At 45.4% G+C, this 27,948-nt stretch overlaps 2 long non-coding RNA genes across 2 annotated transcripts; one reads left to right on the top strand and one right to left on the bottom strand.

Annotated features, from left to right (window-relative positions):
* Positions 1-18,550: 18,550 nt before the first annotated feature.
* LOC139081598 (uncharacterized) lies at positions 18,551-26,190 on the bottom strand. The gene is made up of 2 exons (XR_011536729.1): positions 26,052-26,190; positions 18,551-18,752 (listed from the first exon to the last, which is right to left on the bottom strand). It is a non-coding gene; the product is annotated as an uncharacterized lncRNA (long non-coding RNA).
* A 487-nt stretch (positions 26,191-26,677) lies between these two features.
* LOC139081597 (uncharacterized) lies at positions 26,678-27,306 on the top strand. Its single transcript, XR_011536728.1, has 2 exons — positions 26,678-26,817; positions 26,993-27,306. It is a non-coding gene; the product is annotated as an uncharacterized lncRNA (long non-coding RNA).
* Positions 27,307-27,948: the final 642 nt, after the last annotated feature.

The following is a 27,948-nucleotide window of genomic DNA, read 5'->3' as shown; positions in this document are numbered from 1 at the left end:
GAGACGTGCCGCAGACCAGGGGAGCTACTTTCCAGCTTACAACAAGGAATCAGAATACCAAGCACGAGATTTTTTCAAAAGTCAACCAGCAGTGGCTTGGTGAGCAGTGAGTCGGAACTGGGGTTTTGAACAGCCTGTGTTGGCCCTGGGTCTCCTTCTCTGCACCCAAGCGGAGCCATGCTCCCTCATAGAGTGCTTTCGCGTGTTTAGAAAAAGACTCCCCTTCCTTGGGCAGACGCAGCCTCATGCTGGGGAGCACAGCTTGGTGAGCAGAGCACAGGCTGGCTTTTGGTCTCTGATCACCCTGGGGCTCATCAGTGCATGCCCTGCTCCATGCAGCTGGCTGCCAGGCCCTGGGGTTCCTGGGTGCCTGCAGCCTGAGGGCCCACATGCAGTTGCATTATCACTGATGCCACTGGCTCCTCCACCTGCTCTTGGAGGATGTCACCGGGCCGGGTCTGGGAGTTCCTGCAGCATCCCACATGAGCTTATAAATCAGATGAAGCTATAGTCACCTGTGCTCCACCCCAATCCTGTCCTGTAGGTGAACAGGCTGGGTACCCACAGAGCTGCCTGCGGGCCTCGGTGCTGCCGTGGGAGTGCACATATTCATGCCAAGGTATCCCCAGGGCGGGCTGCCTTGGGTGCTGGAGCGCCCCCTGTGAAGAATCCAGGTGCGTGGCTCTCTCCCTCCCCGTCTGCTGCGTCCTTTCCCTGAGCACCAGGTACCTTGTGGGGCCCCTTGGGCCCCTGGGTCACGCACCAACCCAGGGCTGATGCTTACCCACATGCTGCCTTTGGTGAGTTAGGAAAAGGCGGGCCCTGTAGGCAGACTTAGCTCTGATCGCTCACGGAACTGATGGAATCTTAGGGGCGAGAAAACAGCATCCCTCGCTCCAGGTGGTTGCAGCCGTGCCAGGGCCAGTTCCTTGGTGGGCAGAGTGCAGGCTGGATTTCAGCTTCCACTTACCCCTTGACTGGCAGGTCTTCGCAGTTCCCAACTTGCCCACAGAGTGGCGGGACTGAGACCCTTGTGAGAACCGCTACTGCTGCTTCCCGCTCCTGGCTGTGGGGCTGGGCTGGGGCGCCCTCTCCAGGCACCCATGCCCACTATCTCACGCAGGGGGCACCTGTGGCGCCCGGCCTCACCAGCCCTCTAGACTGTCTGGCTCACATTCAAATCCCCCCACTGAGAGCCATGGCTCAGACTCAAGCCAGGAACCCCCAAGAGGAGAGCTGCCCAGGGGCCAGCTGATACGGACACCTTGTCTCCTGGGCAAGCCTGGAGCTGTATTTTCTGACCCTTTCGCTGTGCTGATCTAGACCCTAGCTCCACCTCTGTTCTCTTGGTACCACATTCTTCCTTCAGGCCTGTGGGCCAGGTGAGTTTAGGCCACAACATTTTTTTTTTTTGAGGGGGAAGATCAGCCCTGAGCTAACATCTGCTGCCAATCCTCCTCTTTCTGCAGAGGAAGACTGGCCGTGAGCTAACATCCGTGCCCATCTTCCTCTACTTTATCTGTGGGACGCCTGCCACAGCATGGTGTGCCAAGCAGTGCTAGGTCCGCACGTGGGATCTGAATGGCAAGCCCTGGGCCACAGAAGCAGAACCTGTGAACTTAACCGCTGCGCCACGGGGTGGCCCCCAGGCCACATCTTCTTTTTACATTCAGCAGATCCTAACTACGTTTCCTGGCTGGGCTGCTCTTCATCTGGAACTCCTTCGTGTCAAGATGATTTCTGCAGGAGTTCATTTCCTCTCCTGGGTGGATTGTGCTGTAACGCTTAGAGCTGTGAGGAAGGCCTAATGGTGCTCCCCATGTTCCGGCTGCACCCCAGTTCTGGTGGAGGAGATAAGGCTCCTTGTGTAGGGCCCTGGCCGAGGCCCACATGGGCTGTGGTGGTCAGCGTGGGGAGGAAGCTCTGGGGCCTCGGGCACTTGGGCAAGGCCCTGAGGGGGGAGGCGGGCTTTGAACAGGCTTTGCAAGGATGGAGAGTACCTGCGTGGAGGGGGAGGGAGGAAGCCGTCCTGGGGCTGGGTTAGGGGCAGCTCTCCTCGTCTTTTGGTGTGGGGTCAGCGTCCCAGAGGCCACAGGAGAAGGGGACAGCACTGCCCTTCACCTGCAGGCCAGTGCCTCCCTGGGATTGGACCTGGAGGGGTCTCCTTGCCTCTCTCAGAGGCAGGGGCTAAGTCAGGTGGCATGAGAGGCTTGTCCCATGATGCTTAGTCCAGTATTTTGCTCCCTGTGGATGCTCAGGAAATAGCACTGGCAGGGATTCTGGGGCCCTGAATTTAGCCATCAAGGATAATGATAACAATGGCTAAAATTTCCTGAGTGCTTACCATATGTCAGGCACTATTTTAGGAACTTTACATGTACCATCTTAGTCCCTAAATCAGCCCTAGGAAGTAGGTGCTACTATTATTGCCACTTAAAGAGGAGGAAATGTAAGCACAGAAAGGATAACTAAACTTCTTCGAGTCACACAGCTAGTAAGTGGTGGGCCCAGGATGCTAACCCAGGAGGTCTGGCTCCAGAGGCAATGCTCTACCTGCTGTGCCCCACTGCCTTCTTCCTTGGGGTTCTGTGAATGAGGTGGTCCAGGGGCCTGTTATGGCTAGGCAGGATGGGGTCTGGTCCCTCAGATTGTAAGGGAAGGCTGGCCTCTGTCCTGGGCCTCACTAGAGATCCTCTCAGTGGATACCCACGTAGAAGATCTGGATTGTGGTTGCAGCCCTGGCACCTGGTTAACAACCCCTGCTCTCTGGGACGGCAGCCGGGTCCCTGGGGCTGTCCTGTCTTTGTGACCCAGTCAAAGTTAGAGTCAACTCTTTGTCCCCATTTTCTGTTTCACACCTGCCAAGCAAAAACCCCATCCCCTGGACACTCTGTCAATGTTCCACCTACAGACCTCTTCTGGTCCCTGGGGTCTGTTCCTTGATTTCCTTACCGCCTCCTGGCTCCTGGGCAGAATTACTTTTCTCCTAGGGACTATTTGCTACTTGTGCGGCTATGATGGAGACAGTCCCAAGTGCAACCCTGTTTCAAGATTTGTGGAAATTCAAATACTTTCCACCCCATCCTGCCCTGAGTCAAAGAGAAACTACCATCACCACTCACCCCAAAACCGGGGGTCGGGACAGCACGGCCTCTTCAATAACTGGTGCTGGGCCAGCTGGACATGCATCTGGAAAAAACGCCAACTCCAACCTAACACCATACACAAAGGTCAGTTCCACATGTCTTGAAGATCTGCCTTTAGATGAAAATATAGAGGAACATTTTGATGACCCCGGAGTGCAAAGATTTCTTAAACAGGATAGAAAAAGCACTAATCGTGCAGGAAAAAAATTGATGGGTTATATTAAGACTAAGGAATTCTATTTATCAAAAGCCACAGAATGAGAGCAGATAGTAAAGGGCTTGTATCCAGAATAGATAAAGAGCTACAAATCGGTAAGAAAAAGACAACTCATAGAGAATAAGCAGAGGTCTTGGTCAGGCATTTCACAGAAGAGCACATCTAAATGAGCAATAAGCACATGATGGATGAGCACTCATCTTCATTTGCCATTCAGGGAAATATAAATTAAGACTTCAAACTGCTACCAACTCACACCCACCAGAGTGGCCCAAAGGGAAAAGCTTGATAACACCAAGTGTTGGTGAAGATATGGGGCAGCTGGAACTCTGATGCATTACTGGCGGGAGAGTAAACTGGTGCAGCTATGGAAAACTGTTTGGTCGTGTCTGGCAAAGGGAACACAGGTATACCTGTGACCCAGGAACTCCACTCCTAGGTAGAATGTCATAGCAGCACCATCCATTGAGCTCAACACATAGTCACACAATGGAATGCTAGCCAGCAATGACAATGAACAAACCACAGCTACACACAACAACGTGAAGGGATGGTACACAAACAGTGCCGATGGAAGAAGCCAGACAGAAAAGAGCTCATGATATGTGATTCTACTTATGTAAACCTCAAGCCAGGCAAAAACTAATCTATGGTATTAAAAGTCAGACTAGTGGTTACCCTCAGGGTAGGACAGATTTTCGGGGATGTTTGGGAGCGTTGATAATGTTCTGTTTTTGTCTGGTTTAGCCAGAAGGTTCAATTTGTGAAAATACATCACACTGTACACTTGTCTCTTGTGTACATTTTTTGGTAAGAATTCTATACTCCAATAAGAAGTTAAAAATCAAAATCATGGGGAGGGGGAGGGGTGGAACTGACCGACAGAGCTGCCCTGGGAACCTTGGCAATCCAGTCCCGGCATCCCCGTGCACAGGGCTGCAGAAGAGCTTGCGAAGGAGACGGGCTCTGTGTCAGGTCCCCGAAATGAAGGAGGGAGACACAGTGATGGCCCTCTGACCAGGAGGAGGTGGAGCTCACCTGGATGCCCCGGGGATAGAGCAGATACGGGCCTCTAGGGGAGTCAGGGCTGGGTGTGGCATGAGTTGCTAGAGGGGAGGCCGGGTAGGCAGGCGGTGAATGAGGAACCCGCTTAAACCTGTTTTTCAACTTCCAAGCTACAGGTTGGGTTTGGCAGTCTTACCTACCCTATCCACATACTGCCGTGCTATTATTTTCTTAATAGCTTTCTATAAATTTATTTATTTATTTATTTGAGGAAGATTAACCCTGAGCTAACTGCTGCCAATCCTCCTCTTTTGCTGAGGAAGACTGGCCCTGAGCTAACATTTGTGCCCATCTTCCTCTACTTTATATGTGGGATGCCTACCACAGCATCGGTTGCCAAGTGGTGCCATGTCCGCACCCGGGATCCGAACCCACAAACCCCGGGCCGCCAAAGCAGAATGTGCGCACTTAACTGCTGCACCACAGGGCCAGCTCTTTAAATTTACTTTAAATTAAGTGACTTAAAAAAATCAGCCTCAGTACAACTTCACAACCATTAGGATGGCTACAATCAAAAAAAAGAAAGGGAAAAACCCACATGTTGGCAAGGACATGGAGGAAGGGAAAGTGTCACATATTGTTGGAGGGAATGTAAACTGGTGCGGCTGCTGTGGGAAACAGTTCAGTGGTTCCTCACAGAGTCAGACACAGAATTACCACCTGGCCCAGCAGTTCCACTCCTAGCTATACACCCAAAAGAACTGAAAACTGGTATTCAAATAAATACATGGACACGTACATTTGTAGCAGCACTGTTCACCATAACCTAAAGATGAAAAGAGCCCAAATGTCCCTCAACTGATGAAAAGAGAAAATGTGGTATATCCATCCATGGAATATCATTCAGCCATGAAAAGGGTTGGAGTAACGATACATGCTATGACACGCATGAACCCCGAGAACATTATACGAAGTGAAAGAAGCCAGTGACAAAAGATCATATAGTGTATGGCTCCATTTATAAGAAATATTCAGAGTACGTGAATCCACAGATGGATCGCAGATTGGTGGTTGCTGGGGGCTGAGGAAGGGGGATAGTGGGGAGCAACTGCTTAATGGGTATGGGGCTTCTTTTTGGGGTGACAAAAACATCTTGGAACCAGATGGAGGTGATGGTTACACACTGTGAATGTACTAATTGCCACTGAATTGCTCACTTTAAAACGTTTAATTTTATGTTATGTGAATTTCACCTCAATATAAAACAACTGTGAGAAGAAACAATCTCAGTTTTCTTACTGGTAAAAAGAGGCCAATACTACTACTTAGCTCATGGAGGTGGGAAGGAATAAACAGTACGTGCAAAGTGGCCGCCTTCAGCCATTCGGTAGAGGGTGGCCATTGTTCTCTGAATGCCACTTCCTAGGGTTGCACCAGGTTGCCCTGGTCTTCCTGCAGGCCCCTGGGGAATGTGGCTTGTGTCCCCGGGCAAAGAACCCTGAAAAACCCGAGGAGCTGTAGCTGCGAGATGGCGCCTAATAGGCTGTCCATCTTATGAGGACAGAGGCATGTCCCTTGCAGGAGCAGTGGAGCAGGTGGGGAGCGCCAAGACCGGAGCCAGCCAAGGTTCTGTGCGAGGTCTGCAGGGGTTTCGCAAGGCCTGAAGCGGGGCATTCCCTGGGCAGGAGGGACTCGGCCTGGGACCTGCACGTTTGGCCACCAGGGGGCGCTGCTGGAGCTGTCCTCCCCAGGAATGGGGCGGGGATTTAGGCCCCACCGAGTCGCAGTTGCTTAAACTTGCAAGTCTAGTAACTGTCGCCATGCGGTCTAGTAACTGTGGGATACGTCGGGGTTCACCAGTCTTCTCATGATCCCTCTAGGCTGCTCTTCCGTCCTTCTCTTGCCGGCACCCCCTCTAGAGTAGAGAGGTTGCTGCCCCTTCTGCAGGGAAGAGGGTGAGCTCAGAGGGGAGGGGCAGGCCCGCAGGTGCAACTACCCTACGCTGGCCTTGCTTCTGCCTTCAGGGCCTGGCCAACGCAGAGAGGCAGGCGAAGCATGGGAAGGCTCAGACTCAGCACCTCTGCTTCCTGCTTAATTGGGCAGATCTCGGCCAACCTGGAGTGGGCCTGGAATCTCCGATTGCCCACTGAGACCCCAGCTTTCATTGCCCCACCTCTAGGGGCATCCCCAAGCCCTGATGCTCCACCAGGGGCAGAGCCCCCCAAACCACATGACCACCACCGCCATCATCATCGCTGCCTGCAGATTCCTACTTCACTCCCACCCCGGATCAGACGTCCTGAATGCACAGAAGGTCCAGCTGGGGTCTCCTGGCCAAGCCTAGAACCCGGTTTGCACTCCTTGCCAGACCCAGCTCCCCCACCTGGCCCCACCCTTCCTCTGCACCTTTCTTTGTATTTAGAAGTTCACTAATCTTCCCGTGTTGTCTAAAAGCCCAGAGTTCAATGGGAGGGGACTTTTGCAGGCTAATGACATTTTTTGTGCTCCAGTGTACTGTTCTAAAGCTTTCCGGCACATTCTTTCTGGTTTACAGCATCTCTCTCTCTGGCATTATCTGTTGCCTTGTTGACCCCACTTCAACGTGTTTATACATTGAATTACATGGAAATATGCTGGCCTTGTGAAGTTGTGTTCCTTGCAGATAATGAATACAAAGGACAAAACATTCTAAGAAACATCTGCTGTACTTGGCACGAGAGGGCCTCTTGCTTACTGCCAAGTTTGTCTAGGATCAGCTCCCAGGGTGTTTGGGAACTGTCTCAGATTGTTGTTGGATCTCTCTGTCCTCTGGTTTCACTCTGCACCGGGTGTAAGCAGTGTGGTGTCCTGGGGAGAGCCAGGCCTTGGGGTTGATGGGACTGAGTCAAACACGTCTCGGTGACTTACTAGCTATGTGTCCTTGGGCAAGTTACTTAATTTCTCTGAGCCTTAGTTTCCTCATCCATAAAATAGGGGAAGAAATTCGTTATCCAAAAAGATGTTTTGAGAATGCAGTGAGAAAGAATATGTAGTAGACACATAAAAGGCACTCAATAAATCTTGGCTGGAATTATTAGTCAACGCAAACAGGCCCCTTCTTTAAAGAGGAACATAGCTCTTTCCTAAACACCTGTGTCTTACTTAATCGGCTGCCAAGAAGTTATTATTCCGCAGGACATCCAGGAGCAGAGGCAAGGGAGCAGGGGAGGGCGCCGCCACTTGGCACTAGGAAGCTGCACCCTCAGGGAAAAAGGAGGCGAAGAACTAGTTCCGACCTCCGCTGGCGGAGGAGCTGAGCCCCGTCTGCAGAGAGTGAGGCAGAGGCAGCCTCGTTCTCAGAGGAATTAGGGAAAAAGCCCGCAGCCTCATGTGGGATCAAATCTCAGCGAGTATCAGAGCAGCCAGGGAGCTGGCGTGAGAACGCAGTGAGAACTGCGGAGGCCCCGCTGCTGGAGAGCCGCAGAGCGGGGGACAGCGTGGAGCCGGCGCACACTCATTGAACACTTAACGTGTGTAAGGCGCCGTTCTGAGCGCTTTGCACGTGTTAGTAGATTTAATGCCCACAACAACCCGCACTGAATGAAAGTTTTGTGAAGTCTGAACTTGGCCTGTTTTAGTCACTGCTGAATTTCACCGGAGTGCCTGCACATACTAGATGCTCGGTAAAAATTTGGTGAATCGGGGCCGGCTCCGTGGCCGAGTGGTTAAGTTCGTGCGCTCCGCTGCGGCGGCCCGGGGTTCGGATCCTGGGCGCGGACATGGCCCCGCTCGTCAGGCCACGTTGAGGCGGCGTCCCACATCCCACAACTAGAAGGGCATGCAGCTAAGATATACAACTGTGTGTACAGGGGGGCTTTGGGGAGATAAAGCAGAAAAAAAAAGAGATTGGCAACCGTTGTTAGCCCAGGCGCTAATCCTTAAAAAAAAAAAAAATTTGGTGAATGAACACACTGGGTGAGGTATGCATGTATTAGTGTAATCAGAGGAGGAAATTCAAGTACAGTCACGTGCCGCATAACGACGTTGCGGCCAGCAACAGACTGCATGTAGGACTGTGGTCTCATAAGAGTATCCCGGGTGTGTAGTAGACTACATCATCTAGGTTTGTGTACGTAGGTTCTGATGTTCGCACACCGACGAAGCCGCCTGAAGACGCAGTTATCAGAATGCATCTCCGTCGTTAAGCGATGCGCCACTGTGCAGAAAGATCAAGTAACTCGTCCCAGGTCCCCCAGCAGGTAAACAGCAAAGTCAGGATTTGAACGCAGGCCCCAGCGAGAAGCTGCCTGCGAGCCTCCAGAGTCTGTCTTCCCCCTGCCTGTTTCCACAATGTCTGCCATTTCGTTTCCTTCTTGTGATTTGCTTACTTGGAGCTTTTACACCTCGGCTGTCTGTGGATATTCGCATAACTCAGATAAAACACCTTTGGGGCACTTAGCTCCGCCCACTATTGATTTTCCAATTTCACAAAGATTACAACACTCACATATTTTAACAAAGGGATGATTTACAAGTTTTCAAACTCTAGTTTTTCATGATGTCAAGGGTGTTGAAGGGAATTCGATTTCCGGGGTTGAAGGCTTGTGAATTTACAACCAGCCGGAAGTCCATCTGGACTGTCTGAACATGTTCTGCACGTTTAGTGAGGATGTAAGAAACGGGTGTAATGGTGTCTGAACGTGCTCTTCCTTCTGGGCAGCCTGTCAGGGGTCATCCATTTGAGAAGAAACTTTGAAAGAAATCAAGGACAAGCCAGGAAGCAAGCAGCGACCAGTGCGGCTGGGTCTCTGCTTCAGCTCAGGCGCACTCCTGCTCTCTGCCTCTCCGCTCGCTTCCCTTCCCCCCTCCACACGCTTCTCACGATCTGCTCTCGCTCCTCACCACCAGAGGCGCCTCCTCTGGTTCTGGAGCCTGGAGCCTTTGAGCATTGCCTTCTCTGGCCTGGGGATGCTCTCTCCAGTCTGGGGTTCTCAACCCTTGTTGCTCCTCAGCAGCACTTGTAGGGCTGAAAAAATATATACGCAAGTGCCCTGTAGCACCACCATCCCCAGATGAGAACTCAGCAGGTCTGGGGCAGAGCCCAGCAATCTGCATTAATAGACTCTATTCCACTCCTGATTCTGATGCACAGCCTTCACTGACAAACCACTCTTTGATCTTGCCAGATTTCCTTAACTTGGGGTTATGTGAAAAAAAAAAATAGAAAGATGTATTTAGAATCCCCTTGCTGATTCTGTGAAAAGAACTGATGCGCTCAGGAGGCCTACTTGGGATTTTCACCCCAGTTTTATTGAGATATAATTGACATATAGCATGGTGTAAGTTTAAGGTGTACAATGTGATGATTTGATATATGTATATACTGTGAAATGATTACAACAATAAGGTCAGTTAACAGACCTCACGTCGTTACCGTTTTCTGTGTGTGTGTGGTGAAAACATTTAAGATTTACTCTCTTAGCAGCTTTCGCGTGTACAGTGCAGTACTGTTAACTATGGTCACCGTGCTCTATGTTAGATCCCTAGAAGTTGTTCATCTTTTAGCTGGAAGTTTGTATCTTTTGACCAACATCTGCTCATTTCCCCCACCTCCCAGCCTCTGGCAACCACCAATCTATTCTCTGCTTCTATGGATTTGGCATCTTTAGATTCTTTTCCAGTCTGAGGCAAGACTTTCTGACTTTCAGTGAGAACAGATTCTCACTGAATCTCCCCCTCTTCCCGGTCAAGGTGTGGTCTGACCCCAAAGACTCAGATTTGACAGGTATAACAGTCCACCATCACATTTCTCAAGGTTTGGGTTGGGGGCTTTAGTAAGCACTAATGAGAGACATCCCAGCCCACTCGGAGGGCCTCCCCCTCCCTGGGACACAAAAACCAGCCCTAAGATTAAAGTGCCAGCACTTATTAATCCCCAACATGTGCAGACAAAGGAGGGCATACTTCCCACATTAAACAAAACGATCTCTAGACAAACAGGACACACAATTGCTCATGACAGTTCTTTTGTTTTTGGTCTGTGAAATCTCTTTAAAATGCTTAGTCAAATGCTGAAGTTCATGCAGTTGAGTGATTTACAAGTCAATATTTGTTTACGTTTTGGCGTTAAACCATCAACAAAAAAGTGGAAAGAGCACTGGAATAACATCAGGAGCTAATTCTGACTAACGTCTAAAGGGGATGATTATGGAGACAGTTTCTCATGTTTTGTAATTGCTTTAGGTAAAGAATATTTCAGGAAGGCAATTGTTGAGTCTGACTTGCGTTTAGAAGCTAGCTGCCTAACGCCAATTAAAGAAAGCCCGCTTTTGGACAGTTGGAGTTTTTTTGTTTGTTTTATTTTAAGGTGACTTTCAAGTGAATAATTTGTGCACCTCAAAGTTCCCCCAAAGTGGCCAGTAAAATTTCAAATTGTCCTTGGTGAAGCTGCCCGTTAGAAAGATATACACAGGGGTTAGCGTTATAGTGAGCAAGAATGAAGGGAGCAAGTGTTTGCCTTGCAGGGGGCGCAGTTTCCGATTGAAAAGCCCCCGTGAGAACTGTAGTGTGACTGTCCGTAAGATGTTCTGCATCACTCATCAGGGGCTGGATTCCTGATTCTGGGCAGATGGAACTAAAGTGGTTTCTAAGGCTGGGGGGGGGGTGGGGGGGGTGGGGGGGTAGGGGGGGCGCGGAGGAATACAAAACACTGGTTACATAATTTTAATTTGTCCTTATTTCTTAAAATGCCAGCAGAGTAACAAAATATACAAATACCTTTGGAGGATAATGCATGTATACTTTTGACCTTCTCAAAATGTTTACATAAGGTGAGATAAATGCTCATAAAAAATAGCTGGACATTTAAAAAATTTTCTTTCCTTTGAGTTTCTCCTGTGTCTAAAGAAAAAATTGGTTACTCTAATTAAAAACAATAATTAGTGTAGATGATTAATCGTACTGGATACAGTAATCGCAGAGAGATACAGGTATACATACAGAATAAGACGTGATTTTCTGTTTATTTAGAAAAACAATTACAGTTAATTTGTGATAAATTTAATGTGATTCATATTATTTTATTTAATATAGTAAGTTAATTATACTTTAAAGCTATAGTTAAAAGCTTTAAAGTATTATCTATTTGCATGTTTCTATATCTATGTATGCCTAAATACATACAAATAAAGGAATATTAATAGATCCTTTACTATAGTCTCTTACAAAAATAATGTACCAAAGGAGTAAAATTAGAATTGAGGTCTTTCATGTAAAGTTCTTTCATGCAGAAATTAGTAAAGTTCCTTTTCTTTACCAAATGATTCTCATGACTTCCAGTGTTTTTCCACACTCTTAAATCATTTTGTTAGAAATTCCCTGGGATAGCACTGACCTAATTTTATTTGCTCATATTATAAAATGCTATCACAGACCTAAATTTACCCTTCAAATATAGACCACTCCAGAAATTAACTCAGCTCCAAAGACTAAAATAATTGCTCTCCTCTGGGCCTGCCAGCTGGTAGAAAGGAAAAGAACAAGCAAGTACACTCATGTAGATGTGCTTTTGGGGCAGTCTGTGAATTTGGAATGCAACAAAAACTATGAAAATTGGGCAACAAGTTCAAAGAACCCACAGCCTTTAGCTGATTTGCTGTTCCCTAAGGAAATAGCTATCATCAAAGGAGAACGTGGTTCCAAGCATCACGTCCCAGAATCTCACGGTCATGCTTTCGCTGACCACTTGCTGCACAAGGAGCATTAACCAGGACAATTGCTCCTGTAATCACATAGAAAAGAGAGGCCTGAGAGGAATTCAAGGAGGCTATTTTTTTTCCCTCTTTGGATGGTCTCTAGTAACTAAATGTATTTTATTTTTATTTTATGGAGGTCATAATAGTTTATAACATTGTGAAATTTCAGTTGTACATTATTATTTGTCAGTCACCATATATATGTGCCCCCTTACCCCTTATGCCCACCTCCCAGCCCCCTTCCGGTGACCACTAATCTGTTCTCTTTGTCCATGTGTTACTTTATCTTCCACATATCAGTGGAATCATATGGTGTTTGTCTTTCTCTGTCTGGCTTATTTCGCTTAACATAATACTCTCAAGGTCCATCCATGTTGTTGCAAATGGGATGATTTTGTCTTTTTTATGGCTGAGTAGTATTCCATTGTATGTATACACCACATCTTCTTTATCCATTTGTCAGTTGTTGGGCACTTATGTTGCTTCCACATCTTGGCTATTGTGAATAATGCTGCAATGAACACAGGGGTGCATAAGTCTCTTTGAATTGTGATTTCAAGCTCTTTGGATAGATACCCCGTAGTGGGATAGCTGGGTCATATGGCATTTCTATTTTTAATCTTTTGAGAAATCTCCATACTGTTTTCCATGGTGGCAGCACCAGTTTGCATTGCCACCAGCACTGTATGAGGGTTCCCTTTTCTCCACAACCTCTCCAACCTTTGCTATTTTTTGTCTTGGTGATTATAGCCATTCTAACAGGTGTAAGGTGATATCTTAGTGTAGTTTTGATTTGCACTTCCCCTAATGATTAGTGATGTTGAATATCTTTTCATGTGTCTATTAGCCATCTGTATTATACCTTCTTTGGAGAAATGTCTATTCATATCCTCCACCCATGTTTTGATTGGATTGTTTTTTTTGTTGTTGAGTTGTGTGAGTTCTTTATATATTATGGAGATTAACCCCTTGTTGGATATATGATTTGCAAATATTTTCTCCCAGTTGGTGGATTGTCTTTTCGTTTTGTTCCTTGTTTCCTTTGCCTTGCAGAAGCTCTTTAGTCTAATGTAGACCCATTTGTTTATTTTTTCTTTTGTTTCCCTTGTCTGAGTAGACATAGTATTCAAAAATATCCTTCTAAGACTGATGTCAAAGAGTGCACTGCCTATATTTTCTTCTAGGAGTTTCATGGTTTCAGGTCTTACCTTCAAGTCTTTAATCCATTTTGAGTTTATTTTTGTTCATGGTGTAAGATATGGTCTGCTTTCATTCTTTTGCATGTGGCTGTCCAGTTTTCCCAACACCATTTGTTGAAGAGACTTTCCTTTCTCCATCGTATGTTCTTGGCTCCTTTGTCAAAGATTAGTTGTCCATAGATGTGTGGTTTTATTTCTGGGCTTTCAATTCTGTTCCATTTATCTGTGTATCTGTTTTTGTACCAATACCATGCTGTTTTGATTACTATAGCTTTGTAGTATGTTTTGAAGTCAGGGATTGTGATGCCTCCAGCTTTGTTCTTTTTTCTCAGGATTGCTTTAGCTATTTGGGGTCTTTTGTTGCCCCATATGAATTTTAGGATTCTTTGTTCTGTTTCCGTGAAAAATGTCATTGGGATTCTGACTGGGATTGCATTGAATCTGTAGATTGCGTTAGATAGTATGGACATTTTAACTATGTTTATTCTTCCAATCCATGTGCATGCAATATCTTTCCATCTCTTTGTGTCATCATCAATTTCTTTCAATAATGTCTTGTAGTTTTCATTGTATAGGTCTTTCACCTCCTTAGTTAAATTTATTCCTAGATATTTTATTCATTTTGCTGCAGTTGTAAATGGGATTGTATTCTTGAGTTCTCTTTCTGTTAATTTGTTATTAGAGTATAGAAATGCAACTGATTTTTGTAAGTTGATTTTGTACGCTGCAACTTTGCTGTAGTTGTTGATTATTTCTAATAGTTTTCTGGTGGATTCTTTAGGGTTTTCTATGTATAAAATCATGTCGTCTGCAAACAATGAGAGTTTCATTTCTTCCTTGCCAATGTGAATCCCTTTTATTTCTTTTCCTTGCCTAATTGCTCCGGCCAAAACTTGTAGTACAGTGTTGAATAGAGAAGTGCGAGCGGCACTTGTCTTCTTCCTGTTCTCAGAGGGATGGCTTTCAGTTTTTCCCTGTTGAGTATGATGTTGGCTGTGGGTTTGTCATATATGGCCTTTATTATGTATGTTGTGCTGCTTTCCTTCTATACCCATTTTATTGAGAGTTTTTATCATAAATGGATGTTGGATCTTGTCAAATGCTTTCTCTGCATCTATTGAGATGATCGTGTGGTTTTTATTCCTCATTTTGTTAACGTGGTGTGTTACATTGATTGATTTGTGGATGTTGAACCATCCCTGTGTCCCTGGTATAAATCCCACTTGATCATGGCATATGATATTTTTGCTGTATTGCTGTATTCGGTTTGCCAATATTTTGTTGAGGATTTTTATGTCTATGTTCATCAGTGATATTGGCCTGTAATTTTCCTTCTTTGTGTTGTCTTTATCTGGCTTTGGGATCAGGGTGATTTTGGCCTTGTAGAATGTGTTCAGTCTTCTTCAGTTTTTTGGAATAGTTTGAGAAGGATAGGTATTAAATCTTCTTTGAATGTTTGGTAGAATTCTCCAGGGAACCCATCTGGTCCTGGACTTTTATTTTTTGGGAGGTTTTTGATTACTGTTTCAATCTCTTTACTTGTGATTGGCCTATTCAGATTCTTTATTTCTTCTTGATTCAGTTTTGGGAGGTTATATGAGTCTAAGAATTTATCCATTGATTGTCCAATTTGTTGGCATATTGTTTTTCATAGTATTCTCATGATCCTTTGTATTTCTGTGGTATCTGTTGTAATTTCTCCTCTTTCATTTCTAATTTTATTTATTTGAGCCTTCTTTCTTTTTTTCTTAGTCAGTTTGGCTAAGGGTTTTTCAATTTTGTTTATCTTCTCAAAGAACCAGCTCTTAGTTTTGTTGATCCTTTCTATTGTCTTTTTGGTTTCAATTTCATTTATTTCTGCTCTAATTTTTTTTTTTAAAGATTTTATTTTTTCCTTTTTCTCCCCAAAGCCCCCCAGTACATAGTTGTATATTCTTCGTTGTGGGTCCTTCCAGCTGTAGCATGTGGGATGCTGCCTCAGCGTGGTTTGATGAGCAGTGCCATGTCCGTGCCCAGGATTCGAACCAACGAAACACTGGGCTGCCTGCAGCGGAGCGCACAGACTTAACCACTCGGCCACGGGGCCAGCCCCTCTGCTCTACTTTTTTTAAAAGATTTTATTTTTCCTTTTTCTCCCCAAAGTCCCTCCGTACATAGTTATATATTTTTAGTTGTGGGTCCTTCTAGTTGTGACATGGGGGATGCTGCCTCAGCATGGCCTGATGAGCGGTGCCATGTCTGCACCCAGGATCCGAACTGGCAAAACCCTGGGGTGCCGAAGTGGAGTGCACAAACCTAACCACTTGGCCATGGGATTGGCCCTTGCTCTAATTTTTATTATTTCCCTCCTTCTGCTGACTTTGGGCTTTGTTTGTTCTTCTTTTTCTGGTTCTGTTAGGTGTAATTTAAGATTACTTATTTGAGATTTTTCTTATTTGTTAAGGTGTGCCTGTATTGCTATGAATTTTCCTCTTAGGACTGGACCACTTTTGCTGCATCCCATATGAGTTGGGATGGTGTCTTTTCTTTTTTATTTGTTTCCAGATATTTTTTGATTTCTCCTTTAATTTCTTCATTTATCCATTGGTTGTTCAGTCATGTTGTTTAGTCTCCACATATTTGTCACTTTCCCAGCTTTTTTTCCTGTAGTTGATTTCTAGTTTCATAGCACTGTGGTTGGAAAAGATACTTGATATGATTTCAATGTTCTTAAATTTATTGAAGCTTGCCTTGTTTCCCAACATATGGTCTATTTTTGAGAATGTCCCATGTGGCCTTGTGAAGAATGTGTATTCTGCTGTTTGGGATGGAGTGTTCTATATGTATCTATTGAGTTCATCTGGTCTAGTTTTTCATTTAATTCCACTATTTCCTTGTTGACTTTCTGTGTGGATGACCTCTCCATTGATGTAAGTGGGGTGTCAAGGTCCCCTGCTATGATTGTGTTCCTGTTAATTTCTCCTTTTAGGTGAGTTGATAGCTGCTTTATGTACTTTGGTGCTGCTGTGTTAGGTGCACATATATTTATAAGCATTATGTCCTCTTGGTGGAGTGTCCCTTTTGTCATTATATATTGCCCCTCTTTGTCACTCATTGCCTTTTTTATCTTGAAGTCTACTTTGTCTGATATAAGTATGGCAACATCTGCTTTCTTTTGTTTGCCATTAGCTTGGAGTATCGTCTTCCATCCCTTCACTCTGAGCCTGTGTTTGTCTCCAGAGCTGGAGGCAGCATATTGTTGGGTTTTGTTTTTTAATCCATCTAGCACTTTGTGTCTTTTCATTGGACAATTCAATCCATTTACATTTAGAGTGATTATTGATATATGAGGACTCAATACCACCATTTTATTACTTGTTTTCCAGTTGTTCTGTATTTCTCTTGTTTCTTGTCCCATGTATTTCTCACTGCCAATTCAGTGTGGTGGCTCTGTATGATGGTTTTCTCAGTTTTTTCTTTATTTATCATTTGTGTCTCTGTTCTGATTTTTTTGTTTAGTGGTTACTGTGAGGTTTGTATAAAAGGTCTTGTAGATGAGACAGTCTATTTTCTGATAGCCTCTTATTTCCTTAGTCTCAGTAGTTTCTGTCCCTTTCCTCTTCCCCATCTAAGTTATTGCTGTCACAACTTATTCCATTTTGTGTTGTTAGTTTGTGATTAAAATGAAGTGATGATAGTTATTTTTGATGTTTTCCTTCCCTTTATCTTTAATGTTGTAATTGTTTGCTAACCTGTTCTGATAGAGAGCTGCAATTTTCTGATTTTGTCTGTCTGTTTATCTTCTTGCTCAAGGCCTTGTAAACACTTTCTTTTTTTTAGGTATGAGGCCCTTCTTGAACGTTTCTTGTAGGAGGGATCTTGTGGCGATAAACTCTGTCAGCTTTTGTTTATCTGGGAAAGTTTTTATTTCTCCATCATATCTGAAGTGTATTTACACTGGATAGAGTATTCTTGGTTGAAAGTTTTTGTCTTTCAGAATTTCGAGTATATCATTCCACTCTCAAAGAGGCTATTTTTAGCTGTCAGAGACAAATCTCTGTTTCGGAAATCTGGAAAGTGAAAAAATTCAGAAGTGGGAAAAGTTGCATAAGGATAATTGTTGGCGCTCTCCAAATGGCTGACTCATAACACCAAATAATTTAAGACAGAGTTTGGCAAAAATACTTCATGATATTACTCATAATAGCAGCGATACACTGGCAACAATATTAAACCAGCACTGATGGGGTATCTTTAGAGGTACTGTCAAGGATGTTTTTAAAACATGTCCTACTGCCAGGAATGCAATCCTAGTAAAATGTGAAGAAGGGATATGGACAAGGATCAAAGTCTTGAGGGCCCTTCAGTCCTCTGAATGGACTTTAGACAAATGCCTCTTGGAATGGATTATAAATATGTTCTGGTTATTTTCTGTTTTCGTCTCAGAGTAGATTAAAGCTTTTCCTTGCCAGAGAGCTGTGGCTCTAACTGTGGTAAAAAACATTTGCCTAATTTTGTTTTCTGACCCGGGGAATTTCCACTTATCTTTCTAATAACTACAGACACTCATTTTACTGGTACTGTGATTGAGGAACTCTGTAAAGTTTGCCTTTTACCCAAAAACCTTACTGTTCTTATCATCCACAGTCCTTAGGAAAAATAGAGAGAAGTAATAGGATTCTAAAAAGTGAAATAAACAGGTTCCCTTAAACTTCCATGGCCTGTGATATTACTATTAGCTTTAACGTGTATAAGATCAACCTCCTCTGGGACTCACAGGTTATCTCCTTATGAATTAATCAGAGGCTAGTCTGGTCCATGCATTTGAAGATGTTACCTGCGATCTTACATTCTACCCTATTACAGTGAAATATGATTAAGTACTAGTTTTATCTTCAACAGGTATGAGCTGTATTTCCAAACCACTCACTTATGATCTGCCACAGGAGATTTAGTGTTCTGGAAAAGACTCCTGAGATAAACAGCCCTTGAACTTCGATGAAAAGACCCTTAGAAGGTACTGTTAACAACTGCTCCAGCATTGCAACTCAAAAGTATTGAACCTTAGCTTAATGTTTCTCAGCTCAAAAGATAAACAATACTTCCTCTTGACTGCTGCACATCCATTCCACTGGAAATTTTAAATTGAGATTCTTAGGAATCTTCCAGAAGATGCTGACTTCAGAGGTGGACAGCTTCTGCCCAACCCAAGGCTTTGGATCAAGATTAACAATGTGACTCAACTTATACCAATTCAAAAAATAGCATCGATTCTATTTAAAAGAGGATAATTTATTACTTTGGTTTCCTGAAAAGGAAAGTAGCGCTTTACTTTTTGGCTTGGAGACTTATCACAAGGTCTAAGAGTCATTTCGTTTCTGATAATTGCATTTTACATTTGGCCAGTGTATCATGTCGAGTCTTAAATGTTACTGCATAGGCATTGTCACATCAGATAGTTGAATGATTCATCCTGCAACAGAAGGAAAAGAAAAGATTAACTCCAGTTTAACTGCAGACTACACTCAGTGCACACTCTCCTGATCTTAGCAAAATCTTAACAATGGAGGAAATCTGGATTTCCTGAATTAATGTCCTTGGCACAAAATAGGGGACAGAGAAAGAAAGAAACCAGTCCCAGATGTCTGGAACTGATCTGACATTCAGAGCGAGACCTCAGTGTTATTGCAAGCTGCTCTGATGCTCACAGCAGGATTCGGTTCTCCTCTTGGACAAGTAATCCCACAGAATAACAACCATGATAAAATGAAACAAAACAAGACCATTTCATAATTTTGCCAAATCACAGACAAACCAAGTCACTGTGCTCCTCACAAAATACCCAGTTACAGAATTCCCCCTGGCTTTCCGGCAGCATCCAATCTAGAGCGAGCCCCAGCTCCCTGGGCCTCCCCCAGATCTCCCAACCAGAACCCAGGTCCTCTGATAGGGTCTTTCTAACACTCTCTTCCGGAGACACTGTCTGCTTCCCTGCGTCTTCTCCCTGGCTATAAGGATCCATAAACCCGACCTGCTGCCACAGCTATGTTCCTGGAGGTCTTTGGCAGGAGCGCAGTGACAGTCTCCATCATGCTCGTTTTAAGTTCTTGGCCCATGTAGTAAAACAATTCTGTGTCTGAAGGTGTATCTTGTTCAGGTTGTTGCTTTTTCTTTTGTAATAGCGGCATTTCTCCGGTGCCCAGGTCTCTCTCTCTCCCACTCTGATCTCTCTCTTTTTCCATGAGGCATTTCAAGAAACTTACAAAAAGACATGCAGAATTTTTAAAAGTGAGGTAATTAGGGGAAAATAAAATAAAAGGAAGAGAAGTAGCATTGAGTCAGAGGCCAATTTGCACAGAATGAACGTCATAAGACCCTGTGGTCTTTCCAGAAGACAAAATTTGGCTATGATTTCCCTAGAAGTCAAGGCAAAGAGTGAAGTCCAATTTGTTATGCAATTCTGTGTCTATAAAATAAAAAAGTGAGCCAGCGGCTTGGAGAAAGGCCCCCTGTTTCAGTAATGACCCCTTAGAGGAACGCATCCTGCAGGATCCCCTTTTAGCGAATACTGTCCCCATTATTCACAAGGGAAAATCCAGTGACAGGTTTCAAGGGGCTATTTCCTGCAACATCCTTCTAAGGAACTGTTTTAGGATCCACTAAAATGAAGACTGTCTCCCCCTCCTGGGCCAGGCTGTACCTGGATTCTCGTAATCACAATGTGAGGGATATCACAGGGCTCCACGCCACAGGGGCTCTGCCCCCCTTTATGGCTACACTGCCTGCACTGACCCTGCCCTCTTCCACTGTCCACAGGATCCAGGGCCGGCTCCATCCACTGGGCTCTGAGGAATGCCATTACTTGTCCCCAGGCCTCCGTGGGACCCTCCAGGCAGCTCACTGAGGCGCAGGACCTATTGTTTCCCTCAGGACTGGCCCTGTGGCTGCAGCCAATAGCCGGTCACCCGTCCCTCACTTCTTCCCTGGCTCTGAGCCACAGCCTTCTTCCTCTTCTCTGACGGAAACAAAAAAAGCAAGGGGGACTTAAAACATTTCAGTTTCTTTCTTTGTTGAAGATCTCTAATAAACAGTCTGGGAAGGAACACACAGGTCTTCGAGTACCTTTTGTAAGAACAATCAACAATAGCCATAGGCTCTTAATCCCTCCTGCCTGCCACAGCAGGAGCCCTTGTTCATGGTCATGGCAGAGGGTCTCAAGTCCCGCGGAGGGAATTTTTCCCAGAGTCTCCCATAACAGCAGGTGGATGTCAAAATGCCAAAGCTCTGTTCTGTTAAAGCCATTCTATGGGGGCCCCCAAAAGTGTGGTCTAGGCTAAGATGGTGAATTTTATGTGAATTTATGTGTATTTTACCACAATTTTTTTTTTTTTGAGGAAGATTAGCCCTGAGCTAACATCCGTGCCCATCTTCCTCTACTTTATGTGTGGGACGCCTACCACAGCATGGTTTTTGCCAAGCGGTGCCGTGTCCGCACCTGGGATCTGAACCGGTGAACCCCGGGCCGCCAAAGTAGAACGTGCAAACTTAACCACTGTGTCACCAGGCCAGCCCCATACCACAATTTTTTTAAAGATTTTATTTTTCCTTTTTCTCCCCAAAGCCCCCCGGCACATAGTTGTATATTTTTAGCTGTGGGTCCTTCTAGACGTGGCATGTGGGATGCCTCCTCAGCATGGCTTGATGAGCGGTGCCATGTCTGCACCCAGCATCCGAACGGGTGAAACCCTGGGCCACCGAAGCAGAGCACACAAACTCAACCACTCCACCACGGGTCTGACCCCCACAATTTTTTTAAAAAGTGTAGTGTAAAGACTTCCTTTCTCAAAGTCTGTTTTAACCCAAGGTTATAACGTAGAGTATCTAATGGAATGAACAGACTACAGAAATTATATCGGGAAGATTATTTCTTGCAGCTGAGGATTTGATGAGTATCAAGCGGTAGAGAGTTCAGACTTACATTATCTGACAAAATCCCGGAGGGCAGATACTGTGGTTCTGACCGAGGAGATGGCACACTGTAAAGCAGCTGTTCAACACTGGCCCACAAGAGAACCGCCTAGGGAGCTCTGAAAACTACAGACGCCACCACCCTCAGGAAGTCTGACTTCACTGGCCTGTGATGTGGCCCGAGCATCGGTATTTTTTAAAAAGTTCTCCAGATGATTCTAATGTGTGGACAGGTTGAGAATTACTTAGGTTTTTACAGCAGCAGAGTGGGGAAAAGGTTGACCTTTTTTTTTTAAATCACAGTTAAGTAACCCAACCAAGGCACATGCCTGAATGAGCCGGCCAGAGACTGCCTGGGCTTATCTTTCTAAGTCTCCATCTTCTTGCTCTTAATCTACTCCATGTGAACAACAGCTTGCTCTCTTTGTTTAACCTGTCATTGAGTATAACCCTTTGGAATTTGCAGGTCACTGTCGCTTGATCGGCACAGCCACCTTGTGAGATAGGACAGGTGTTACATCCTTATTTTCCAGGTGAAGGAAATCTCCTTTATCCAGTGTGAAGGGCACCGACTGGCCTGCTAGAACCTAGTGTGGGCCAGGGGTGGGGTAGAGCCACCTCCCTGATGGTCCATGTGACACAACCCGCTGTTACTATCTTGGATTGGTGTTCCCCACGCCACTGTGGCATGGCCACTTGGTCCACTAAAAGAACCAGTGTCACCCGTGGTTGTGCGGGAGTGTTCCTCTAGGCTTTCCACACACTTTGCATAACGAAATATTAACGGAATATGCAAGTCTGCTCTGAGAAACAGGCTGTAACCAAAAAGTCACAGCGGAGGAGAAAAGCACAGCCTCTATTCCATTAATTGTGAGATGCACCATCATTTTATGGACAAATAAGACATGGAAAAAATCCTACCGTGTAAACTGCAATGTGCTATTTGATTGTATGACATCTTTATTTCAGAGATGTTAGAATGCAAAAACAAATGCATCTTAGGGTCTGACCCCATGGCTGAGTGGTTAAGGTTCTGCGTGCTCTGATTTGGTGGCCCTGGTTCACAGGTTCGGATCCTGGGCATGGACCTACTCCACTTACCAGCCACGCTGTGGAGGTGTCCCCCAACACACAAAAATAGAGGAGGATTGACACAGATGTTAGCTCAGGGCTAATCTTCCTCAATAAAAAAGAAAAGCATCTTAAAATCCATAAAACAGGGTATTTCTAGCCGTCTCCTCTTTTCATGCTCCATAAGGAATGAGGTCCATATTTCCCCAGGGCCCAGTAGCCCAGAGGTAAAATGGGGTTGCCAGGACTCCAAGCACCTGCATTTCATGAGCCCTGTTCTCTCCCCATCTCTGTTATTCCTGGAAGTCTCCACAACACCTCTGTGCTCCCATTTGGCTCTGTCGCAGCCTCTTCTGTGAGGTTGCTGGCGATTCTGAGGGGTGCTTCACCAGGCAGCCTCTGAAAGTGCTTTCGCTGAGCTGGCCAGCAATCCCTGGAACACCCAGAGCAGAGGACTCTTCAGTGCTCACCTCGAACTCCCTATCTGAGAAGTGGCATTCACCACGGCTTCCCCTCCCCCTTGTCAACAGTAGTAAGAAAGTACACTGCCATTTTGACGAAGGAACGCATTCTGGATTCTCTTCATCTCGGGCACCGAGATCCCTGACCTACCTTTAGATGTTGGGCATTGCTCAAATCATAAAGTGTCTGCTGAAACATATATATGGACTTCAGGACCCAGTAGTCTCTCTGGATTTTGGAGCCGAAGGAAAGCAGCACAAACATGCCCTCAAAGCAAGGGAGACCTAAGTGTTGGGGCAGAGGGACACCCCCCACTCGTGAGCACACACGCGGCCTTTGCTGTCCTCAACTGCATCCTTGACCACGGGCCGTGGCTGCCAGCGGGCGAGCGGGCGGTGAGCTGAAGAGACTTGCCTCTTCTCTGACCATCGCCCACATGTGGCGCAGTTCCTGGAAAGTGCCCATTGCTTCATGCTTCTGTGTCTTTCCACCCTCTGCCCAGAATGGTGACATCCACATCTGTGTGCACCTTCCAAGGTCCCAGTCACATTTCGTCTCCCTTTTCCTTTCCTGACCTTTCCCTCCTGTGTCCTCGCCATGTTCGGACTTCCCTCCCATCGCTGCCACACCAGGTGGCTCTTCTTTGTTGATCTCATGCTCTAGACTAGCGCCAACCAGTGGAAGTGGGATGCTAGCTGCCTAATTTTAAGTGATCTAGTAGCCACATTAAAAAAGTAAAAAGAAAGTAACTTTAATAATTTAGTTAACTCAATATATCCAAAATAATATAATTTCAACATGTAAATCAATCCCATTTACAATTGCAACAAAAAGAATAAAATACCTAGGAATAAACTTAATGAAAGAGGTGAAAGATCTGTACACCAAAAACTATAAAACATTGTTGAAAGAAATCGAAGAAGACACAAAGAAATGGAAAGATATTCCATCCTCTTGGATTGGAAGAATTAACATCGTTAAAATGTGCATAATTCCTAAAGCAATCTATAGATTCAACGCAATCCCTATCAAAGTTCCAACACATTTTTTTACAGAAATAGAACAAAGAATCCTAAAATTTATATGGAACAAGAAAAGACCCTGAATAGCCAAAGGATTCCTGAGAAAAAAAAAACAAAGCTGGAGGTATCACACTCCCGGATTTCAAATTATACTACAAAGCCGTAGTAACCAAAACAGCATGGTAACTGGCACAAAAACAGACACACAGATCAATGGAACAAAATTGAGAGCCCAGAAGTAAACCCACACGTTTATGGACAGCTAATATTCGACAAGGGAGCCAAGAGCATACAATGGAGAAAGGAGAGTCTCTTCAATAAACGGTGCTGGGAAAACTGGACAGCCACATGCAAAAGAATGAAACTAGACCATTCCCTTACACCATGCACAAAAATCAACTCAAAATGGATTAAAGACTTGAATGTGAGACCCGAAACCATGAGACTTCTAGAAGAAAACATAGGCAGTACGCTCTATGACATTGGTCTGAGCAGCATATTTTCAAGTCCCATGTCTGACCGGGCAAGGGAAACAAAAGAAAAAATGAACAAATGGGTCTACATCAAACTAAAAAGTTTCCGCACAGCAAAGGAAACCATCAACGAAACGAAAAGACAATCTAACAATTGGGAGAAGATATTTGCAAACCACATATCAGATAAGGGGTTAACATCCAAAATATACAAAGAACTCATACAGCTCAACAACAAAAAAACCAACAATCCAATTAGAAAATGGGCAAAAGATCTGAACAGAGATTTCTCCAAAGAAGATATACAGATGGCCAACAGGCATATGAAAAGATGCTCAACATCATTAGCTATCAGGGAAATGCAAATCAAAACTACAATGAGGTATCGCCTCACTCCGGTCAGAATGGCTATAATTAACAAGGCAGGAAACAACAAATGTTGGAGAGGGTGTGGAGAGAAGGGAACCCTTGTTCACTGCTGGTGGCAGTGCAAACTGGTGCAGCCACTATGGAAAGCAGTTTGGAGAATCCTCAGAAAATTAAGGATAGATCTACCATATGATCCAGCTATTCCACTGCTGGGTATTTATCCAAAGAACTTGAAAACACAAAGGCATAAAGATACTTGCACCCCTATGTTCATTGCGGCATTATACACAATAGCCAAGACTTGGAAGCAACCTAGGTGCCCATCAAGGGACCAATGGATAAAGAAGATGTGGTATTTATACACGACGGACTACTAATCAGCCATAAGAAATGACGAAATCCAGCCATTTGTGACAACATGGATGGACCTTAAGGGTATTTTGCTGAGTGAAATAAGTCAGAGGGAGAAAGTCAAATACCATATGATCTCACTCATAAGTAGAAGACAAAAACGACAAAAAAAAACCCCCACATAGCATTGGAGATTGGACTGGTGGTTACCATTGGGGAAGGGGGGAGGGGGGCGGGCAAAAGGGGTGATTGGGGGCACATGTGAGGGGATGCACTATAATTAGTGTACGGGTGGTGAACATGATGTAATGTATCCAGAATTTGAAATATGATGTACATCCGAAAAAAATAAAAATAAAAAAAACCCCAAAAAAACCCCAAAAACAAACAAACAAAAAATTGATCTTTGAAATCGGATGTATGTTTTATACTTCAAGCACATCTCAGTTCCAATCCTAAATTTTCCCTGGAAATACTTGATTTGCATCTGGATCTCAAAACACAGATGAAAAAAACTGGTTCACATATCCAACTTGTCCCAAATATATCTAAAAGTTTTTCAATAACTGAATTGAGTATCAGTTTTTAAAATTAAATTAATTAAAATTAAATAAAATGAAGAATCAAATTCCTCAGTTGCACCAGCCACATTTCCAGCTTTCAGCGGGCACCTGTGGCTGGTGGAGACCACGTTGCACAGCACGGTTCTGAACCCCAGGCTTCCTGAGGGTAGGGATTGTTTCTCAGAGTCAAACACAGAGCTCAGAACAGAGAGGTCCTAAAATGTTTGTTGAATGAATGACTAACAGAGTTGGGACTTTCAACAAAGGGAAAAGCAAGAGTACAGCAACTTGTTTACAGATAAAGGCTGCCTGGATCAGTGTAGCTCAACAGAGCACTTCTCTGGCATAACCTCCCTCGCCTAAATCCTTTTAGATTTTAGAGAACCCTCCCTCCCAACACCAGCCAGCTCTTGTCTCCACACTCTCATTTGGCTTCTAAGAGCTTCCAGAGCTCAGTTTTTCAGATCCCCAGGGTTAAGAGGTAGAAACAGACCTCATTTCTTCCCTAGATATTTCCAGCCGGAGGCTCCACATATCCCAGGTCTCAGAGCTCCCGGCAAGCCCTCACAGGGCTGTCCAAGAAGACTTCTGTGCTCCAGCCGCAGCTGAGGCCAGTGGAAGCTTCCATCCTGTCAACGATGGCCCCTTAGGGACAAGGGGGCAGGGAAGAGCAAGAGGAATGTGTCCTCGTGATCACCATCTGCTGAGGGGAGCCCACTGGAGTTTTAGATCCTCCCTCCCAAGCCAGAAGTTTCTTCTTGGAAGGGAAGGTGGAGGACAGCTGAAGCTGGGGAAAGACTGTTAATGCCATCAGGTCAGTGTGGGAGGATGCGGTGTGAAGGTTTTAGTGTTAGAAGATGAGGTCACATTAGTCCTCTCCAGGTTCTGGGGGAATCATTTGTCCTCAAATTCGTGGTTCACACTATGTACCTGAGGGCCGTCCTGCCTCAAGGCAGCACCAGGAGACACAGTTACAGGGGCAAGTTGGGAAATATGAGACAGTTCCCAAACCAGGCTGAGGACCTTCACTCCCTCCCTTAAGAGGAATAATTAGAGCCTTGCCAGGCCCAGCCCTACTGGTCATCTCCCCCATCCACCTTCATCCAGGTTTTTCTGAGTCATTGGGCGAGATCGGGCCCCTCCAGCCAGTTGCACAGGCGTGTTCTGAGCCTCTCTGTCTGCCTAGGGCCCCTCCTCCATTTGCAGTTCTGGAGGAGCTGGGAGCCTCCTCTGAAACGGAAGAATATCGTGGAGATGGAGTGAGTGACAAGGCCTCCTGGGGGAAGGGGGGGCATGAGGAGAGCGCAGCAGAAAGAGCATGGACCTGGGGAGACACAGCCAGGCTGGATTCCAGCCCTTCCGCTCACCAGCTAGGTAAGCATGAGGAAGGTGCTTAAAAACCTCTGTGTCTCAGTTTCCCCTTTTGGTTGCCAGGTGGTTGGGAGAAAAGCCCACATTTAGTTCGCGGATGCTGTCCTCTTCGTCACCATTAACCCCACCGAGCAGAGCGGTCACAGCCTCCCTGGGCTCTCCATGCCTTCCATGCCAGTGCTCTGAGACATTCCAGATCTTCAGTCAAGCTCTTCTCCTCCTCCATTCTCAGAGCCTGAAGAAGAATTTCTGCCTGCAGAAAGTCAACTGCTTTTTCCAGCGCAGGGCAGAACCGACCTTGGAGTCCTGGAGAGTTCCAGGGGTCCTGTAAGGCCGTGGCTGTTCACTTCCCTTCAATAAATTTTCCTGCACTTGTCCTGGTTGGATGTTCTCTTCTGCTGTCAGGGTCATTGAGGGGAGGTGCAGGTTGGTGACCTTGACCAGTGAATAGGTCCCTGACTTAAGAGGGAAGCTGGGACAAACCCTGTGTTTGCCTCTGCTTTGAAGAGCTCAACTGGACCTCTCCCCTGCTATACTTAGTTCTGAGGTCCCTCTCTGTTGCCCAGCAAGGACAGTGCCAGCCTGGAGGTCTAATGGCCCACTGGACGCCTCACTGCTCTTGGCTGCGGCACATGGCCTGGTGCCAGCCCCAGGTGAAGGTTGAACAGCTCCTGCTGCCTCTTGTCTATTTACCTGCAGCCTACCTGTTCTCACCAATTGGTCCTGCGGCTTCTAGGAGATTTAAAGGGCCAGTGCCAGGACTTTTCCCTCCTTCATCTTTTGCTTTTTCTCCTTTTGGAACATTTAAGGTCTAGGACATTCAAAAGATACCACATATATGGGGGAATTTAGAAAGGCACCACCCAGAACTTCAGTGTACACCTCAGGCTGACCCCTGGCACAGAGACACCACATGACAAAACACACATAAACATACACGCACACCCCACCTCACACACATTCCATCTGTGACCACCACGTTTCCAGTCATGTCCCTGTCAATGTGAGGGACGTGTAGC

Source organism: Equus przewalskii, unplaced genomic scaffold, assembly GCF_037783145.1.
Source record: "Equus przewalskii isolate Varuska unplaced genomic scaffold, EquPr2 ChrUn-13, whole genome shotgun sequence".
Taxonomy (NCBI): domain Eukaryota; kingdom Metazoa; phylum Chordata; class Mammalia; order Perissodactyla; family Equidae; genus Equus; species Equus przewalskii.
The sequence above is the reverse complement of the archived record's forward strand: the minus strand, read 5'-3'. Positions and strand labels throughout refer to the sequence as shown.